Raw genomic sequence first — 20,123 nt, forward strand, 5'->3', positions numbered from 1 at the left:
ATTACATTTCCATTTCACTGGACGCCATATTATCAGATTTCCACTGCTATTGTACAGCATAATGCATTCACATTCATTAGCAAGCACAATCTCATTTACACGTGCTGCCTTGTAACTTGTATAGGCTACACTACTTGCCAATTTTGATAATTGATCACATAACTTGATTAAAAAAAAAATTAACCCCAGGCGATTTCAAAACAATGCTCAGCCATGATGCAAATATGGATTATTAATATCAATAACGAGTAAGAACTGACTGCACTTCTGAAATCGTCTTAAAGAGAGAGAGAGAGAGAGAGAGAGAGAGAGAGAGAGAGAGGTGACAACATAAAACACAACCTAAAGCGTAAAAAAAAACCAGCCTTAGTGTTTTCAGCTCTTCGTCATTGACAGATGTTTGCAAACAGTAACGACGCTAAAAATACTGCGTGCAATGTGCATAATTCGGGCACCTACACACTTGCCTTTTCACGGCGAATAAAAGTTTGATCGTTTAAGTATTGTCCGCTGACGTCACTTTGATTCCTTGAAGTGAGGCAGAATAAACCTTGAAAGGACTCTCCTTCAATCTGCTGTTCGTAACTAACACACACACACACACACACACACAAACACGCAGTCACTCACTCACTAACACACACACACAGAGACTCAATTACTACCCAATTCCCTTCTTCATCATCTCCTGCTACACCGGCCTCTTCCAAAAGCAAATCGAAAAAGGAAAACAAAGAGCAACGTTAGCCTACCTGAAGTGATACTTCGACCCCGATCGAGGCGGAATTACGCGAAGTGTCAAAACTAAGGGTAAGTTTTGAATTTATTGAGAGCTGGATCAGTTATTTCATTGGAGAATCAATGTTGTGTCGCTGGCTGGCTTGATTTCTTAGCGAGGGCAGCTAACTCGATAGTTTGGCTACGCGTGTCCCTCGAGCGTAAAAAGCGCAAAACTTGTCAAAAGCATTTCAACGGCGTTGTCGGGAAAAGCCGATCGAGAGAAATATTCCGATGCGACTGCGAATAGCGCAAAACTTTACGAGTGGACACAATGTTGCGCGCGGGGGTTGTGACTTCATAATAGGAATCTGCCTTTGTGCCCTGTCGCGTGCGCTTTAACTGCTACGTTTTTAAATGTAAACTGTTGGTAAACACTCCTTAATGTTTCCAAACATGTTTCAAAAGAGCACGCGCTTCCACGTCGTTCGTTTGGGTACGTAAAAATGTAATATTTGATTTTAGAGGGCTTATTTGAAGAGGGCGAAACGGGAGAGTCACTTGGAGGAGCTGACGCTACCTTTGGTCTGTTTAATGTCCGTCTCTCAGATGATGGCAAAAGCTAACAGCTCTTCGTTGAGACAACATGATAAAAGCATTTACTTTACAATTCCTTTTGATAAACTCTGTTAAAAGCACACGGTTTGGTATTTTCGACGGGGAAATCGCCTGCTCAGTCGGAGCGGGTCGCTGGCGTTGAGTTGGAGCGTCGCGTTGCTCTTATCTTTGTTGCTTCCTTAAAGAGCAGCAGCTGCCGCCTGGCCGAGTTGTTGAAATTTATCCCTTTGTGTATATTACAATATCCTCCATTTTTTTCTGCCCTCTAAACAACAAGCCTCACGCCATCTTGGTTCATTTTAACTGGCGGATCCGTGTGTTCTTAGGACTCGAGCTGCACATGTCGTTACAGGCAGAAAGTTTAGAAATGTCTTATGTGGTGGCGGTGACGTCATGTGAAGTTTAAGTAAAATGTGTTGTTTTGCCAAGAAAGCGTCGAGTTTGTTATCTCGCTTGACATTGGTGGAAAACTCTGCTTTTCGGTTAGTTTTGCTGTCGGGATGTCTCCTGATGAATAAAAACAAACATTTTGATGTGATCTTGAGAATCATACGCGATGTTTAATGATTCGGTGGTTACAGGTGGAATGAATAACATCAGCACGTAATGATGTCATTTAGTGAGGTGAACTGTTTATGGTCTTTTCTTTGTCTGAAATTGAGTTTTTTTTTTTTTTTTAAGTTTAAACATTTCATAATTCCCCATGAAGCATTTCTTAAAAATGTGCTGCGATGATGAATCAGTGAACTATGGTCTCACATCCATTTCAGAGCTCCCCCCCGAATGACCAGAATCGTATTTTGATCCTTTCAGACATAGGCTATTTGAGTTTGTCACATGAATTTATGACTCAAGTGAATGAGTGCATACAGTCATTTCCTCATTTAAAAGACTTCAGGTGTTCTAGTTAGATTATGATATGCATATGTACTTTTGTATAGAGCCTGTGTGTTTTATTTGTGCATGTACACACAGTGTGTAGCTAAAGATAGTTTTACCTCAGTAAATTTGTAGTGGTTTGTGAATGAACAGTCCTCTCCACCTTCAAAAAAGCAAGTGTTACATATTTGAAAGTTTCTGTTATGCAAGTCATGAACTTTTTACAATTAGTGGTCAGCCATGCAAAACCCGCAGGCTCGCCATAGGCTGGTTAAATGGCTGGACTGTGTCTGTTTTGTATCAGTAGGGCTCTGTCTCATCTAGCCCAGTGCCCTAGTCATTATGCATGGAGCAGGCTGTTGTTTTTACAGAATGCCTCAGATGGAGAAGTCAGTGTTTCCACCTCCCATCTCTTTGTCTGAGTATGTGCTTCTGCTAAAGCCATGAGAGCAGGGGAGCAGATGTTTAGCCAAACATCCTGACGCGATGCTTTTCTCTTGTGGGAATGCCGCCTCTTCCTCCCTGTTCCCAATGCATCGCCTTGACAGCTGCTTGATTTCATGGAACCACTAAGAAGCCATTAGCGGTATCAGTGAATTGAAACGGAACAGTCTCACCCACTCTCGTCTTCCATTAGAAATGACTATTGTTGGATGTTTTTTTCTTTTCTTTGTGAGCGTGTGTGTTTGTGTTTATTCTAAGCACACAGAAGATCTCTTATATACTTGTGCTGTTTTTCTTACCACGAATTAGGGAGAGCAAATCTGTCAGGGCCTGTTTGTGCTGTTGGGGTTTGAAGGGATCTCACACTGTGCTCTCTCAAGCACACCCAGACCACTGGATGTCTGTAGCTGCGAAGACAGAAAAAAAAAAAAATAACTTTGCTCGGGGTTAGAGTGTCAGCCACACGTTTCTGTCCAGGATGTTTGTTGTTTTCCCGACAGGATATGGGTTAGGCTTGTGAGAAGATGTTCGTATCTAGGAATTAGTTTAATTTGGGATCTTTAGAAGGATCTTGTTTAAGCTCTGTTTGCATGTCTTTGTTGTGTGTACAACAACAAATGATTGTGGTGTAATGAGCTGATTACGAGAAAATGTGGGCTGTAAGAAATGGGTCTCGAGTGCAGAAGCTGTCGAATGCAAGTTTAGCTCAGGCAATCCCAAATGCACATGAGTTTGAGTTTATAATCACACTTCCTCCAAAACCGGGCACTGATCAGTGTGGTTCATTTAAAGATGATTTGAATTTATTGGATGTTCTACTCATACTGTTACATATGAATGACTGGAGAGCAGTTAACACGCATAGCCCTGCCTGTGTCTCATAGTCTAAATGGCTCTATGGGGTTTCATTCTACATCTTATTGGATTAGATGATATTATAGTCAACTGCAGTGTATGTATAACATTGTGCTTTCACTTTAACAACTTACTTGACAGACACCCTTTCTAGAAGATTACTTATGCCTTGGTTATGTTTGGTAAATTAACCCTCTATTTTTAGCATTGTAAAACCAAATTCAGATTATTTAAAACCTTTGTTATGATTTAGAGACACATTATTTGCAGCATCTTCAGTGATAACCCATTGATTTAGGTTTTTAAACATGCATCAATCATTGCGCCGTTAATGACAAAATTGATTTCAATGAACTTCGGAAAGCTCAGCCTAGAGTTTCCGGACTGTCGTTTGATTTAACCGTTCTATAAAAGTCAGAGGCAGCGAGAAGTTCTCACCTGATCATAACACCTGTCATTTAAAGAGCTAGAACGCAAGCACGGGCTTGATTATACAAGCTGTGGTGTGCCACGTGTGTGGCCAGTAACTGCCAAATGAATCAGCCCCGAATACTCAATGCTGGAAGGTCAGCGGTGAATGTGTTCTCCGAGCAGGTTGCGTCCTTGCACTCATAACGACTTGGCAAATCACCTTGTAAATACTGACAGATACTCTTCCCTGTGCTGCTTTGTGAGAAGACAGTTGGCATGACGCTAAATGGTATCATGGATAAGTGCATCTCTATCTTGACTTACTTGGCTAATGATTTATTTTGTCGTTAGCAAACAGCTTTGATTGTAGAATTTCCTCTCAACAGTTGGCTCTTACATAATAGCGGGTTATGTGGGTTGCTGTTTAGCGTGAACATTAGTGCTCAGGAGACAACTGTTTGTGTCAGCAGAAGCGCAAGTCGGTTGCGGCAGACTTGATGATTGTGTCGCAAACATGATCTTCTTTACCTTTAGCCTGCCGTTCCATGGTAACGAGGCAGAGGAGCCAGAGATTCGCGTTTCTGCGGACAGTTAAATGAATGGGCTTTTCTACCAGCAGCTGAAGCGGGTCACACCAAACTGACTCTGTTTTCAGATAAACACAGGGAGGACACAGGGGCCGAATTTCAGAGGCAGGCAATTAGCTGCTTTTTGGTTCAGTGTCCCTCGGGCCTCTGTTTATCATTCAATGTGAGAATATCCCTGATGAAACTCAAGGTTATTTTTGTTGGGCTGTCTGAGTGCTTGTTTTTCACAGACAAGGTGAAAGGGTTGATTTTTCCCTCAAGAAAGGCTTCATATTGAGACTTGAGAAAGAAAAATCTCCTTTGCTGTAACTTCACAGTAAGGAATTAAGCTTCAGGAAGTGTACGTTCGGAATACGTGTGCATCTTTCCGCCAGCCTCTGCTGTTAATCAACGAGGCCGATCTTGTGCTCGACACCTGAAGGTCGTCATTCTGAATCCTTTCTGTGCGCCTGTTGTTCTGCTTTCCATCTGCCCCCCCCCTCGCTCTCTCTTTCTTTTTCTTTCTTTCTTTCTTTCTTTCTTTCTTTCTTTCTTTCTTTCTCAGCTCCTCAATGAGGGTTTGAGTGCATTAGTGATTCCGGGCAGAGGAGTATTCTGGAGAGATGAGGGCTGTTTTTTTCCACCCTGCGCCGGTTGTGTCTCCGGTGTTGTTTGCCCTCCAGGAGACTGTCATGTTGCCTGTGCCGTGGGATGCCACTGCAGTGCTCCATTCCACCCGCTGAGATAATTTAGCCCGTGTTTGAAATGCCAGTAGTTTGGCCTATTTGTTCTAGTGCTTATCGCTATATTTGCATCCAGAGTAGAAATAGCCATGATTTCAGGAATGGCTGGAATGATGCTCCTCTTGTGGGAGAGGGCAGAAGGGAGGCTGGGTGGGATTTGGCGAGAGCTGTGGGATGGGAGAGAATCTACTGCACTGTGACAGCTGACTGCAGGACATGCAGTATTTGACCCTCGCACACACATACGCACTCAAAGACATTCAGAGATTATGCTCAAGCAGCCCCCTCTTATTTATTGATCTTGCTGCATTTAAAATCTGGTCACTGCCACCACAAAGCCTTTTCATTTTAGACGCACTGGCAAAGAGCACCTCGGCGCGGCAAGAATTTCAAAATTTTTAATTTGCGCACGAAATGACAAGGATGAGATGGAGACAGAGAGACAGTAAAAGGACTGAAAATAGAATCATTTCAGTTGACACTGTAATGTGCTTTAGAAACCGAAGCCCTTTTTGTTTTGCGTAAATTTGCTTGCTCTCACGTTTTAAATAAGCTTTTTATTGAATCTCTTAAGACATTAACATGGTTAGTAGGGCAGTTTAGTGGAGAACACCAGCATTTAACTCTGACATGACACATGAAGAAGTAAGGTTTTTGTTTTTTAGTAAAATAATCTAGCCTGGTTTAAACTAGGTCTTGAACAGTAAACAAACCACTGTTGGATTAGCTGTGAGGTTTTATAAAAAGATCTCCAGATTGAGAGAGCTGGATTAAGGGTTCTAATCTGCGATCGCATGAAGGTGCATCATGGTGTGTTCCTGGAGTCTACAGACGCGGGATTAGGCGCTTCAGCAGGCCTCATGCTCGCCGACCCACAACAAATGTGTGTGCGTGTGTGTTTTGAGGGGGGAGTCTGTCTCGGTCATTAGAAGTTAGGCTGAGGCTGCTTTGTTTAAGGTTGGAACGGACGGGTGATTCTTTGTTTAAATAATGCAATCAGCTGAAGAGATAAGGTTAAGGACTGCAGGTTGTTTAGGTAGCAAAAGAGTGTCTGTGTCATCAGATTGTTCAGTGAAACAGTCTGTGGTGTGGTTGTTTCACATGACACTCGAAATGAGAGGAAAAACACTGCATGTGCTCTCTCTTTCTCTCAGTTTCTATCTCTCTGTATTATCTCTGTTAGATGGGTAGAAAGCTGTGAAACCCGTCTGTAATATGAGCAGTCAGTAAACTTGGCAATAGCAATAGAAAAAGCCTGATCCGGAGGCCATGAAGAGCCTCTTGTTGAGTCCTTCGAATGTTAGTGTGTGTATGATTGCGTGGAAGTGCATCTGTATGTTTGTTCTGATGGCAAAGGATCATATGGACGCATTCTAGGGCGGAAGATGAAATGAATGGTAGAGTGAGCAGTACATCCTTATTTGACCACGGTGTATGTGTGCGAGCGCCTCCGTAACCGAAAGCCTTGTTTTGTGCTCTTAGGGTTTTATCTGAGTGTGTGTTAGTGTATGTGCACATGCATACGGGTGACTGTGCATCTATGTGTGTTTGTGTGTTGGAAATATCCTTTGCTTCTGCAGGCTAGAATAAATCCTGTGTGAGAACTCCCTGGTGTAATCCAAACACTGGCAGCTAATTTAAGCGTGCAGCAGGAGCAACAGCATCTTTCATGAAAACAATGCATTCAGTCTAGAGCTCATCTTCACTTCCTTCAGTCATCTACTCAGCCATCACCTTGACTTCAATGTTACAGCTCAAAACACAACCCAACACAACCGCTCAAAACACCACCACACCCCAACAGTGCAGCTCAACACGCCACTTTATTGAACATTCCAAACAAACCACCACACAACCTAATGCTACCTCTCAACATACTATCACAACCCAACATTACAGGCCCAACACTACACCTCAACATGCCACTTTGACTGAACATCCCAACACAATGATCAGTCCACCACCATAACCACATACACCTTAGCTCATTGCGGGCCCAACACACCACCAGATGATCCAACCCAACACTTCAACATGCCACTTGACAGAACATCCCAACACAATGCTCAGTGCACCACCATAACCCAATACAGCCACAAACCACCACACAACCCTACACTTTAGCTCAGGCCACTACAACCGAACACTACAGCTTAATATGCTACCGGATGACCTTAAATAACAGCCCAATACACCACTTGACTGAACATCCCAACACACCACTTGACTGAACATCCCAACAACAGTCTGAAAACACCATCACAGCTCAACACTGCATCTCAGTACCCAACAGACACAGCAGCTTAACAAACCACACAATCTAATACTATAGCCTAACTCGCCACAATTGCCCAACTTGCCACCAGATGATCCAACACCTCAACATGGCACTTGACTGAACATTCCAACACAATGTTTAACACACCACCATACCCCAACACTGCACACCCAGTAGACCACCACACAATGACCTAATACTGCAGCTCAACACACTTTCCCCCCACCTAAACACTTAAGCCCAACACACCACCAGGTGACTCAAAATAACAGCTCAATACACCACTTGACTGAACATCCCAACAACATGCTCAACACACCACAACTCAACACTATCTCTCACACAATCTCAGAACAACAAATCAACACCACCAGATGACTCAACACAACACTTAACTAAACATCCAAGCACCATAGCTCAACACAACACCATAACTTAACAATACATCTCAACTCCACATCCATTACCCTCCGCAACAGCTCAATTCACCACTTTTGGGAACATCCCAAAATCATGCTCAGCACACCCACTACAAGCCAACACTATACACTTAGCAAAGCACCATGACTTAACACAACAGCTTAAGCTGCTACCACAACCCACACTGCAGCTCAACACGCCGGTGGACTGAACATCCCAACTCCACCCTAACACTACACATCCAACAGACCACCACATAACCCAACACAACAGCTCAACATGCCATTTGTAACATCTCAACACCATAGCTAAACTCACTACCATAACCCATGACCCCAACACAACAACTCAACCTACACCATGACCCCAAATTATACCCAGCACTACAGCCCAAGGGATAGTCATGTTGTTCCAAACCTGTATGGCTTACTTTCTTTTCTGAAGAACGTTGGGAACCAAACAATATTGGTGCCCACTGGCATTGGCTACACTCATTTCTCAGAATATGGCTCCACAGAAGAATATAAGTCACACAGCTTTGAAGTAACATGAGGGTGAGTAAATGATGACAGAAGATTTACCAGAACAACAACAGCAATCACCTTCCTCAGCATACTTCAGACCATCATGTCCCTAATAGATTGTAATATTTGTTGGAAAAATATATTTTATGTTTGTTTTAAAAGGCAGGCATTTTTTGTCATTGTTGCTGCTTCACTGGATTGATTTCAGGTTGATGGCGAGAGCTTTCCCGTTGGGTGTGTTGAGCTTAGGGATGATAGATGACTATCTGGTTGGTTTATGTGTGTCAGTGTGTTTTCGTATGTGTGTGTGTTTGAGAGGAAGGCGCGACAGCTGCATAGGCAGCGGGATTGACCTTCATGCAGAGAAATCTCAAGGCCTGTTTGATTACACGGTATTCTGCTGCTTTGCGTTCTTTAGCGCTTAACTTAATTCGCGGACAGCGTTTAATCTGTGATCGTCGTCTTTTGACTGCCAGTGTTATTGTTCAGGGCCCTCAATTAGGGTGCATGTTGTTTATATAATATGGTCACATGTAAGGCTGTTATCTTTGTTTTTTGAAACGAGGGTATTGTGCTAGTACATACTTCGCTTGATATAAAGTGGCCTTAAAGAGTTTAAAATTATGTTTGGACACTGTTAAAATCACAAGGTCTCACTTTCTCTTTGTGGTTTGCTAAAATGTAAAGTGTTAGATTTAGATTTGTACAGTTCTGCTCATGTTTACATACCACTTGCAGAAGGTGCAAGATGCGATTTGTAAGTTTATTTTTCATAAAAAAAATAAGAGCGTAAAAATGCATTTACAGATAGTTTCCACAAAATAATAACTGAATTTACTCAAATAATTACCTTGTTTCATAATACCATATGTTGCCTCCACAAGCATCAGTGACTCTATGTACGCTTTTAATAGTTGTACATAAGTCTCTGGTTTGGTCTGGGAGGTGATAACTACCCACTGTTCTTAGCAAGTTCTTGGGTTTCTCAGCATGGATTGCACATTTGGCTATATGATGCTTGAGGAGTCAACAACAGATGATATTAAGAGCAGGATGAAACTCCTTACATATTAGCCATTTTTCTCATCTTTCCTTTAACATTGTGCACTTATAACTTTGTAATATCATCAGAGGCAATTAAAATTGTGAGTGTGTGTGTGTGAGAATTCTCAACTCATTGAAATGTTTTAAATTATGACATGCACGAGATTCCTTGGACTGACTAGTGAACAAACATTTCAAGTGCATGTTCTCAAAAGCTCTTGTAAGGCTTTGCATTTCACATGCATTTTACAGGATTTCACTTAAAGGCTAACCTAAAGTAAAGCCTCTGATCATTTTCCCATTAGTTTGTTTGTTTTCGTATCTGGGAGTGCCTAAAACATGTTTTCTGTTCCTGCCGTGTCTGGCTATGACTGCAGAGCTTCAGAAACTTTCCCACATGCTCTACCTTTGTTTAAGAAGCGCTCCATTTCATGTAGAGACACATGAGTGTTTTCTTTCTCTCTCTCTTTCGCTCACTCTTGTTCTTCCTTTTGCTTCCATCTGGTCTTCATTTCCACCAGACTTCAAAGGTGAAGGAAATCGCGGATAGGAAATGGGTTGAATATTAATTTGGCCTTATTGAGTTGCTGTGTTCTGCACAGATGAACTTTTACCACAAATGTAAAGCCAAATTACCACATTGTTTAGCAATCCGTTCAAAGACGATTGCTGTGTCCTTGTGTTAGAGAGAGCAACTCTTTGTGTGCGTGTGTAGCACGGTTCTTCCATTAGCGTGTGAGTGATGACCTCCAGAGTGGGCAGTTTAAGTTATAGCGCACCCCCTCCTCTCCCTCAGATGGAGCTAATTGTCTGGTGGCCATTTTTGAGAAAGTGTTTCCAGGTATGAGGGTTTTTTTGCCCTCTGGATGGCCATGTCCTTTTTTCCCCTCTGTATTTATCTTTTTTCCCATCCCTTCTGTTCTCTTGGATAAACCGCAATCGGCCTAATGATGAAAGAATAAGATTATCAACAAGAGAGAAAGAGATCTGGTCCAAGGCTGTTTTTTTCCCAGTCACAGAACTCACACACAGATTCCATTTTGTCAGCTTTCAGCTGGGCATAATACAGCGATAAAAGACTCTGCCCTGCAGTCACACTGAATCATACAGAGCAAAGAGAGGGAGAGAGAGCAAGAAAGAGATGAGAAAGCGAGAGAAAAGGAAAGAGAAGTCTCTTTGTGCTGTGTGTGCTCATATTGTATGAAAAAAGATGAATCACTTCTATTTAGGGATCAGTTTCCTGAAACTGGACGGGTGAGACGATTCCACGGGAGATAGATTGTCGGGACTTGCCTGTGTTTCTCTGAAGGGTTGGAGTTAAACGTCTGCAGTCGTGGCAAGGTGCTCCCTAAAGGACCGGCTCCTCCGACAGGAAGTATCAACCTGGAGCAAAAAGAACAAAATGAAAAAAAAAAAACCTCCCCTCCCGTTTTTTCTCCTTGCACACCATCCTCACAGCTGCGCACAGTTTGCAGTCTATCCGAAGGGGGTGCATTATCATTTCATCTAAATTCCTCCCCGTAGGCAAGTCAATAACGTTTTTGATTAGCTGGTCCTCAGGATGGATGAAGATATTTGGGGAGAGCTCAGTGCTCGCAGAGTGTGCTTTGAGCCACTACGCACAAATTCCGGCCTTCGTTGGCAGTAGCGCCGTGTTATTGTGGTAATGATCAGGCCAAACGTATCGTGTAGGAAATGATCAACCCCAACAGCGCGCTCGCCATTATCTCAGACTTCGTCTCTCCGAGCTGTCATTACGGCTGAACTCCCCCCCGGTGACATCAGCTCTAACGCTTTACGTGTCCTTGGCCACTGCGGCGATGGAGCGCCTCCACCGTAGATGGATGAGTCGGATTTTGATTGACGTGCGGATGCTGTCAGTCATAGCCTGGCTCAGTGTGTAGTAAACAGTGGTAAACTGTTCCAGACATCTAACTCTGCCCAGATGGAAATGTTTTAAAGAACTAAAAAGAGGAACTAACTGCCCAGCCACATATTACTCGGAGTGCGTCTGCTGTTCGTTTGTGGTGGTAATTTGTTTTATTTTTTTTCCTCATTGTGCATGTGGTGTTTGTTTCTGAGCAGTGTGTGTATGTGCAACTTGTTATCTGTGCAGATTGAGGAGATTGGAAACCGAATCTGATTTGTGTGTCTGTTTCACCTTTGTGTCTCACTGCTGTGATGTTCCTGATAATTCTTAAGCACACACATACACGCACAAACAGACAGAAACGCACACAAATGCTGTGAGAAAACTGGAGCAGGCTGGTTTTCTGCACAAGACAGCGTGTGTGCTTGGAAAAACGTCCCACACACCCTGGGTTTTAAAGCCTTACTGTAATTCCAACAGGTTTAGCAGGAAAAAAGACGGAACCGGGTGCATGTATGAGCATTCACACATTCATGTGTTTTTGCTGTACTTGTGTGGGCATGTGAAAAGTGGTTGTCAGTGTCTTTGTGTATGTATGTGAGTGTTTTTCTTACTTTAAAACCATTGGCAGCCACAGGTTGGGTGTAAACACACTAAACACTGTATTACTCCAGCCGCAGCTCTGAAACCTGTTGCCGTTGACTTTTCCCCTTGGGGCCGAAGCTTATTATTAAGTGTAATTTAGGACAGTTTACCTCAGTTTTGCTTCTGTTTAGTGACCAAATGTGCTATTAAAACACTTTCCTTTCTGTTTCTTTTTCCCGGTCTCCTACAGGTGGACAAGCAGTGATGTCACACAGCTGAGGACATTCCCACTCAGTGAGTATTTGTTCCATAATTCTTAGCAACCAGTTGTCATCACTTTTTTTTTTTAAACCTTTGACTTTGCATTTGTTGCAAGACCAGTTTTCCAGTTTTGAAGTCATTTGTCATGGTTATGTACCTCTGTATTTGTTTCGGGTAATTGGATGCTGTAACCAAAAAGGGTGAACACAGATTCAGCCGATTTAAACCTAATTTAATTTCATTCTTAGGATGTGAGCCCCTCTTCTCACCCCTCTCCCTCCCAATTAGCTAAAACAAAGCTCTCCAAAGGCAATCGTTAGGTTGACATTTCTTAAGCGTGCTTTGTTTGTTTTTTTGTATTTGTAAAGATCTTTAATTTGGCAATTCATTTTCACAGCCGAGTCTCTCAAACGAACCGCAGCCGTGGAGAGAGTTTGTGCTTTGGAACAAACAAATCAGCCGGTTTCTCTCTCTCCCTGTGTGGGCTCAGGCTAATTGGTAGCACGGATGCTGGTCGCGGTGTTAGCGGTGATGCTAGGCAGGCGGCAGCCTCTCAGGGCTCTCTGCTCGGTTGCGTCGTTTCATTCCCCAGCTCCCTGGTGGTTTCAGAGAGTGACAGAAATACAAGGATGTTTCTTTCCACTCTCTCGCTGTCTCCTTCTCCTTCTCATTCTCTCTGTCTATACCACTAACAAGTGACAATGTAGAGTTTGAGTTCTGGAGTGCTTAAAGACTGAGAAACGGACTGCAGCTGCCTCAGGTGAACATGCAGCTGTGTGTAGACCAAGTGCTTCCTCAGATGTGCGTGGGTGAGAGAGAGAGAGTGTGTGTGTGTCTGTGTGGTGGCTTAAAGATGACTTTTATTAGAAAAGCGCTCCATTCACACTCCAGAGGAAACGATATATTTGGAAAGAAATACAAGGATGGCAAGAAAGAGAGAATGGAATAGGAAAAAACAGAGAGAGACATAGACAGACTAAGACAGCGAGACAAAGACGGGCTCTCAGCTCCTCAGCTACACATCACTGCGGCCTCTCGCATTGGCAGCAGTCACTGCCACCGTCTCAGCCATCAATAATGGTAATGGAAGCTCCATCCGAGCATTGATTTCTGGGAATTGTAGGAAGGTGTGAAGGGTCATCCGTGCTCAACGGCTCTGCTCGTTTAGTGAAGGCGAGACAGGTCAGGATTTCAGCATGAATCACACTAACATTCCTGTATGTCTGACTTACAAGGCAATCATGCTTTGAGGCAGCACCATGCATATCCTTTTAATGCCAGGCATTGCCCTAGAAAACAATTGGAGAAAAATTCGTTTTTGGGGCTGTCAGTTTAACACCTTCATTTACTACAATTAATTACAAAAAATAAGGTGTTAAAAGAATTGGCACATTTAATCATGCCCTCTGACTTACAGGCAGCGTGCTTCATCAAACCGCATTAGCAGGCGGCAATGAACAGCAACTATGAAATGATATACGTCTATAGTAGTGTTGTTACTATAGTAGTAAGCATAGCATAAAATTGTTTAAAAGAAATATTAACTAAAAAATAAAGATGAAAAACTTCAATTAAAAATAAGTATAATTTGAAGTACTTAAATCTATAAAATTAAAACTAACAATAAATTAAAGCTGAACAGAATGACAACCATTTGAATTTGAATGACAACCAGAAATAAATACTGTACATTTAGAGAAATAATAAAGTTCTTAATAATAATAATAATAATAATAAATAAAATAATAATAATAAAGTTTTTAAGTTCTTTAAAAGTCCTTAAGTCTAGCTCAGACAGATTGGTGACTTAATTACAGAATCCACTTTTTTGTCTATTCAGTGGTTTATTTATCTACCACAATAATGTAACATGTTTGATTTATTTTAATTTGGTAACTTTTCTCAGCAAATATTGATATATGCAGTTAATTGTGACTTATTTAGAACATGTGACAGATTTATAATCTCCATAATATGCAATCAATTCACTTACAATTTTTTTTATGATTTGATGTTTTTTTTTTCCAGAATGTTACATCCAGCATTGCAAATTAAGGATGTACAGGTTCAAAATTTGAGATTCAAGAAAATGCAAAATAAAGCTGCTTAGTTCATAAAAGTAAATATAGTGTTAACTGATAGTAGAAACTAAACAAAAGCATACTGAAGCCTCGCAAGAGTATCGTTTATAGGGATGAACTTTCCTTTCTCATGAAAAAAAAGAAAGGAAGGAACAAAACAAAACACTGCTTGGGCACCCAGAGGGAATTACAAAAGTTTATGGATGGAGAGAATATCAACCAATCTCTTTGGAGAGTTGAAATTGTAAAGTAAAATCGGGTCTGTCAGGACATATCGAGGAAGACACACTCTTTTCGTTCTGTAATGGAGGTTATATGTTGTAGTCACTGAAAATGTTGGAGACTATATGGAAGAGAGAGAACTGAGCTCTTGCAATCTTGCCCAGGGGCAAACCAGCTATTTATTAGCGCACATGTTAAACCCTCTCTCTTCAAAGCAAACTTTCCTCCCAGCCTCCCACAGAGGGGGAAAGAGAATAATAAAGCAGAGGAAATGGCATTTCTCTGCACAAAGTTGATATGAGTGTGTTCAGTGTAACCAACTACTCTTTATTTCGAGTAGAGAAAGAAACGGAAAATAAAAGCAAAGGAAGACAAAAGAGGGTGGTGAAAGAGAAAAAAGAGGCAAGAGAGTGTGTTTGAGCATAGATCTTGGCCAGGCAGTGTCAGACTCCTGGCCTCTCTCTTTCTCTTTCCTGAGTCCCTGGGGACGGCTCATAGCTCATACTTCCTGCTGGAGAGATCTTGAGCAGGAATCATGGTAGAGGGGTCTGTTTTCATTGCTGGTGCTGTGCAGTAGGAGTGTGTCTGTACTTGTGCGTCAGAGGCAAAACATACCGGTTGTTTGATACAAATAATGCAGGCATGCTGGATTCTGTGTGCGCGCGTGTGTGAAAGGTGTAATGGACCCCTGCCTGAACTCTGCTGGGCCCTCCAGATCCCCGGTGAGAGTTATTACCTCAGTACAAAATGCTGGACACACACACATATGCACACACACAGTGAAGGAGAGAGTTTGAAATGGGGTGCCTCAAGTGTCTGTCATTGGCCCTTTTTGTTTTCTCTCTCTCTCTTTGTCCCTCTACTTGGCACTTGCGATTTTACTGTTCCTTCTTGCCTTAAATATTTATGCCCGGCCAGGGTATGAGGCCATGCTGATTCCGACTGTTCTGGAGGATACAGCAATGAATACTGAATCTTCCATAGAGAGAAAGAATGAGTCAGTTATGAGGCAGTTAATATTCAAAGTACATCATAAACACAATCTCCTATTATCTTGCCTTAGCCAGGCCCCCCACTTGCATAAGTGTTGTCATCTATGGCTTTATACACATACACACACAATACACATATGCAGGTTCTACGAAGTGGATAAATGCTATTTGTCATTTGCTGTTGTCATTGTGTTTTAAAGTGGCAGCGCAATGACAACATAAGCCAAAAATAACAGTATAGGAACATGTAGGCACTCCTGTATCCATCACAACTAGAAAGATAGATAAATGAATGCAGAAAATAGAAGATGGGGCTGAGAGAATGGGAGGGAGAGAGAGAGAAAAGGAGAGGGGAAAAACATCCAGAAGGTCAGGATCAGCGGGTGGCCATCTAAGGGAGCGACATGGAGAGACTCCGATTGAGTTTCACCAGCCCCGTTACCGTGGAGATCCATCCAATAATACCACCCTATCCACAGCAGAATCACTATAATACACTACACCTACAACAGACTGACAAATAGTGCACTGGCTAAACTGAGACAACCACAGCAGGCAGTGCTCAAATCTGAAGCAATATCTCGCTAATGCTCCGTATGAATCCACGTATTTTGCTTCAGCAGCACAAATGTTTTAACTCGGCCCAACCCTAAGACAGGTGTCCTTTTGAAATAATGAAAACTACCTATTTGTTGACTGTGGTTCAGCTAAACTTGGTGGAACCATGTGGGAGTGTCAATGTGGTTACCATGTTTTTGGACTGCAGATAACTCAAGACCAAACCTATTCAAATTTGCAGCTACCTGAGGTTCCGTAACAAACATACTGAAACGGCTCGAAATTAACCAGCAGTCACCTTCAGGCTTTCTCCATGTGGCCACTTATGCCATTAAGCAAGCAACAGTTGAGTGAAAAATATTTTGAGCCCTCCTGAGTGGGTAAATGACCATTCGCTGCCACCACTGTCTCCCTTTAAACGGCTTTTCCTTAGATGAAGATGAATCATGAAATGTCATTTTTAAAAGTTCTCAAGTCATTCACTCGAAAAACGACAAGTTGAAATGGCAGATACTCATATCCTTTAGATGCTACTTACACCACTTTGTAAGTTTTTTCAGGCCTCTTCCAAAACTTTATCAATGTTAAATAAATCTTCTAATGAAGAATACACAATGAAAGTCATTAGACAATAATACATTTAAAATGTCTAGTCAACACTAGACCCTCAGAGACCTAAAGAGAGCCATACCGAAACCAGTTCCAGTTTAGACCCTCTAAGACCAGATTAAAAAATAGGGCCCATGAGGCCTAGATTCTGACAAAGACGATATAATCAATAAATCATCTAAAAAAAAATAGAAAACAAAATGCTGAACTCTGTACAGCTTAGGTAATGTCTGGGACTTTCCACAAATAGGGTTTTTTCAGTAAATGGTGATTGAGGTTAACTTCAGAAAGTGATTGTAAACTTTAGGAGGTCTAACTAAACATGATGTGAGTTGTTCACTTTCTTTTCATTTTGTATGAGCTTTGCAATTTCTGCAGCCATGATATAAAAAATATTGGTTATGTCTAAATGCAGGGATGTCTAAAACCTCCATTATTATGAGTTTTATTTTTAGCAATAACATTAAATAATCATCAACATTATGTAGTCAAAATGTATAAACGTAACAATAATATAACATACAAATAACAGTAACATCCAATACTAGTAACAGTGTTCAAATATGGTATTTGTGCCACTCTTTAATGTGCATTTTTCATGGGTCAAGTGTACTGCATTTGTTAAAAGCGCAATAGAATACATGCAAATTCTTTGCAATAGTGAAGACCTTAAAAACACTGAAGACAGACTTCTGTCTTTTTTGAAACTTGAGACTGAGACCAAGGGCTCAAGACCAAGTGCATACAAGGCCCCAACTCTAATATCTTTTAATTTAAGTGATTCTACAAATGAGCATTCCTCTTGACTTTAGCACGTTACGTCATATAATTAGTCTAGGCGAACTTGTTTCCGTAATCAGCAAGTAGGGTTTATTGTGTCATTTGTAAAAACAAGAGGTTGCGATGATTTGGTAGATGGGCAAAACACATCGAACATAGCTACTTTCTTTCTAATGCTGGTGTACGTGTTTGTGTGTATGTGTGTTTTCCCGTGCTGACGCTAAAAGCGGCGTGAGGACGGATCTGAAGGAGTGAGCGCTGGAATACTAATGAACAAACAGAAGAAGAGGCTGTGTGCTCCCGTCTACCTCTCTGCAGTGGGCTCACTCGCTCCTCTCTCTCGCTCTCTCCCTTCATCTGCACCTCCCGCTCACACATAGGATAAACTGTGTACATGATGACATTTACACCGCAGTTGCACGCAGAGGGGAGTGTGTGTGCACTCGTGTGTGTGTGTGTGTGTGTGTGTGTGTGTGTGTGTGTGTGAGCCCTCTCATTCCTCTCCCCACCTCTGTTTTTTCCCTGCTCTTACTTCATTTTGCTCTGTGCTCATCTTCTCTCCATCTCTCCTTCTCTCGCTGTGTGTGTTCAGCACAGGATGCGCACCTCAAGGGAGCACACACACACACAGGCCATTATTTATGTCTTTTTTGAAGGGCAAATATAAAAAGGAGTGGCTTTGCTTTACTGCCACAAATTTGACGCGCTGGCTGAGGTTCCAAACACACACTTACGACTTACTGAACAGTAGCCATAAACTGTGTGTGTGTGAAAGGAAAAGCAGCATCACAGCTTACATGGTTTACTCTGTAGGGTTTATGCTCCATTTAGAGTGTAAAAACGTGTGCGTACGAGGTGCGATGAGGGGGTGTGTGTTTTTAAGGTTGGACGGCGGGCGTCTCTCCCTTCTCTCAGAGGAATCGGGTGGTTAAGGGCAGTTAGAGGGGCTCTTGGGGAGGTCGGGGGCCCTCAAAGAAGGTTAAAGAGATTCTATTGAAACTAACTGCCCCCCTTTCTCACACACCAAGATTTGATCCCTCATAAACACACCTTTCACACCAACCACACACTTTCTCACACCTATCTCATTCACACTCCTAGACATAAGCACACACATACACACACCCCAGCCCTAGAATAGCAAGCCACCCAGGGGTCTCTCTCCCTCGACCCAGGGTATTTAGAGAGAACCCGAGGCAGGCCCTGAGCTCAGAACAGAAACCGGGACGATCTGGATCCAAGGTGGTCCGGGGAGATTCTCCGAGTATATCAGGGGCTTTTTGTATTCTGGGTGTCCAGGGAGAGCTCATTACGCTGGGTGTGCGTTCGCAGAACCGCCCTCACCTCTTGGAAATAGAGAGAGAGCTGCGATACTGGACCTCAGGGAGGTCATTACAGAAAGATAGGCTGAGATAGAGAAAAAAATCAGGGAGAGAGGTGGGTATGAAGTCTTAGAAACAGAAGCGATGAAGTTTGCTGATTCGTGCCCACGGTGGAGGTCTCTGAGTGCGATTTTAGGCATTTTTGCAGCTTTTGTTTATAGCGGTAGTGGAGAAAGGATGCACAGAAGTAAGGAACAGGATTGGCAAATGATGCCAGGCAGACTCGAAACTGCATCATCCACATGAGCACTGAAGCTCAGTAGCTACATGCACCCAAATAGTAAACAGATTGATGGCTCAATTTTCATGTAAACACCTCAATCAATCCAATTGATCTCAATCTGAATGAAAGGGGTGATGTAGACCTGAAATAATCCGATCAATTGGGAAAAAAATGAGCATGTAAATGCTTGAATCTGGCTGACTTCTCAATTAGATTAAAAAATACCTTGTCACGTTTCTTTTGAGATATGTAATCAAGGTAAAAACGACAAGTAATTGCATATTTGTGGGACACGTTATCACAACGGCTTTCTTGTTTTGCTTCACCATGGCACTGACTTGCAGGATGAGATTTCAGAGCAACTTACAAATATTTGACCACTGGATGACCAATCAGAATCAAGTACGATAGCGATAATTTAATGATAGCAAGTGATACACAAATTTGCTGATTTATTTCACACAACATTGACTCCAAAACATTAAAAAAAGTGTTATTTAGTCAAACTGTCAACAGTTTTTCGAAGTGACACAAGGTAGAACTCCAACATGATTATCATTAAGAAATGGCCAAATATCGTCTGATTTATCTGTCTGTCATTTATCAGGGTGGTGGTTTAGAGCGGTTGATACAACAAGAGTGTTTCTCCGTCATATCTGGCTATTGTTTACAGCTCACATGGGTCTTGAGTGTCAGGGGGGAGGGATGGATGGTTTGGCGTGCAGATGGTCCAGGGAAGAGGGGGGCATTGTGTCTGTGTGTGGGTGATGTGCAGGGAGATATTTAGTATTTTATTGGTCTGTTCCAGAAGACCCAGCTGCTAGGTCATTCCCTGCTGGCACACTCGGAGAGGGAGAGAGATGGCGAAAGAAAATACAGAGAAAGAGGGGGCATTAGTGTAGATGTCGATGCGAGCAGAGAGGATTTAAGAAGAGAAGAGAAGAAAAAGTGAAAAATCAGAGCTAAGATGAGAGAGAGCGAGACGGAGAGCAAAAAAGGGAGGGAAGGAGCGGGAGAGAAAGGAAAAGAGAGGAGAAAAAAATGAGGGAGGGAAAGAGAGA

The 20,123-nt window shown here is 42.3% G+C and overlaps 1 protein-coding gene across 1 annotated transcript in view; it reads left to right on the top strand.

Moving 5' to 3' along the window:
- The first annotated feature begins 824 nt into the window (after positions 1-824).
- The window catches only part of LOC107677545 (bromodomain adjacent to zinc finger domain protein 2B-like), an 82,215-nt gene continuing 62,916 nt past the window's right edge, over positions 825-20,123 (top strand). The window contains exons 1-2 of the mRNA XM_016472473.1: positions 825-1,213; positions 12,205-12,248. The gene's annotated coding sequence lies outside the window, so the exon portion shown is untranslated. The remainder of the gene's footprint in view (positions 1,214-12,204; positions 12,249-20,123) is intronic.

The sequence above is a fragment of the Sinocyclocheilus anshuiensis genome, unplaced genomic scaffold, assembly GCF_001515605.1.
Source record: "Sinocyclocheilus anshuiensis isolate Anshui unplaced genomic scaffold, SAMN03320099.WGS_v1.1 scaffold472, whole genome shotgun sequence".
Lineage (NCBI taxonomy): Eukaryota > Metazoa > Chordata > Actinopteri > Cypriniformes > Cyprinidae > Sinocyclocheilus > Sinocyclocheilus anshuiensis.